Below are 1937 nucleotides of genomic sequence, written 5' to 3' on the forward strand. Positions count from 1 at the left end.
AATCACTAAGGAGGCTATGTTCTCATTCTATTTGTACTGGCTGGTTTTGTGTGTCAACTTGACACAAGCTGGAGTTATCAAAGGGAAAGGAGCTTCAGTTGAGAAAATGCCTCTATGAGATCCAGCTGTAAGGCATTTTCTCAATTAGTGATCAAGGGGGGAAGGCCCATTGTGGGTGGTACCATCTCTGGGCTGGTAGCCTTGGGTTCTATAAGGAAGCAAGCTGAGNAAGCCAGCAGAAGCAAGCCAGTAAGGAACATCCCTCCATGGCCTCTGAATCAGCTCCTGCTTCCTGATTTGCTTGACTTCCAATCCTGACTTCCTTGGTGATGAACAGCAATGTGGAAGTGTAAGCTGAATAAACCCTTTCCTCCCCAACTTGCTTCTTGATCATGATGTTTTATCCAGGAATAGAAACCCTGACTAAGACAAATTGGTTCCAGCATAGTAGAGTATTCCTGTGACAACCTGACCATGTTTAGGGGAGGACTGTGGAGGACTTTGGAACTTTGGGCTAGAAGATCCATTCGGTGTTAAGAGCTCTGTGGGATGTTATATAGGAGCTTGGAAGATAATGTTGAGAATAGTGCAAAAGATGGAGACCTGGCTTGTGAAATTCCAGAGGGAAGTTTAAAGACTCTTATCAGGACCATTGCTATTTTGATTGTGAAGATTTTGTGGTTCTGGTTAGCTGGGGCTGAAGAATCTTGTGATTAACAAGATACCATTACTACTAAAGGAAAAACTTTGCATTACTGGGACTATTGATGCTGGTTAGCTGGAGCTAAGAAGTTAGTGGTGATTAAGAAGATACCAGCATCATTGAGGTGATATCTTCTGTGAAGTGTTTTCTGAGAGCACAGAAACTGTGTTCCAGAGGTAGCCAAGGTAGTAGTACCTTGTGCTGTGACTGGACTTGGTACTGGTTTTGGAGGCATGAAGGGTTCACAAAGAGCAACTGAGGGTCAGCACTGTGAGAGGCCATGGAAGGCTATTGGTGAAGATGCAGCCTCGGTTGCAATTGACCCCAGGACTGAAGGGGTCATGCAAAGGAGTTGAGGCTTGGCTCCATGAAGAGAGCCTATGAGAGGCTATTGGTAAAGCTAAGTTACAGTGGAAGACAGCAGTGTTTTGGAGATGCCAGTACCATGAGATGACCACCAAGAACAGCAACAGCAGTGGAGTACAGGCAGGTGGAGCCTAAAAGATAACATGTGTGCTACAAAGGGCAAGGCTGGAGAAGTGACCCAAGCCCTTGGAGGAGCCCAGACGATCATGAGTTGGATTCCAGACATTGGGTGGTTGGAGTCTGATTTTGCTTTTGATTGTGGCTATGCCCTGATATATTTCCCTCTTTAAGGGAGAAAGTATTTTAGTGGATCCCACAATTAAGAGAATTTTATTTGTATAAAGACTTTGAATTTTAAAAGATATTGGATACTTTAAAGAGATTGAACTTTTAAGAAATTGTAAAGACTGTGGGACTTTTAAAGTTTTTTAGAGATCGCTTCTCGGCCTTTTGGCTAAGATCAAGTGTAAAGTTTTTTAGATCTTGAGGATGAATAAGAAAGTAAGGGTTGAGACTTAATACTGATGTGTTTGTGTTTCAAGTTGACAAGGGGTCAATTGTACTGGCTGGTTTTGTGTGTCAACTTGACACAAGCTGGAGTTATCACAGAGAAAGGAGCTTCAGTTGGAGAAATGCCTCTATGAGATCCAGCTGCAAGGCATTTTCTCAATTAGTGATCAAGGGGGGAAGGTCCCTTGTAGGTGGGACCATCTCTGGGCTGGTAGTCTTGGGTTCTATAAGAAAGCAAGCTGAGCAAGCCAGCAGAAGCAAGCCTATAAGGAACATCCCTCCATGGCCTCTGAATCAGCTCCTGCTTCCTGACTTGCTTGAGTTCCAATCCTGACTTCCTTGGTGATGAACAGCAATG

General features: G+C 44.0%; 1 pseudogene; it reads left to right on the forward strand.

The window, feature by feature from the left end:
• Positions 1-1503: 1503 nt before the first annotated feature.
• On the forward strand, positions 1504-1658 carry LOC115032084 (annotated as a pseudogene).
• Positions 1659-1937: the final 279 nt, after the last annotated feature.

The sequence above is a fragment of the Mus caroli genome, chromosome 9, assembly GCF_900094665.2.
Source record: "Mus caroli chromosome 9, CAROLI_EIJ_v1.1, whole genome shotgun sequence".
NCBI lineage: Eukaryota > Metazoa > Chordata > Mammalia > Rodentia > Muridae > Mus > Mus caroli.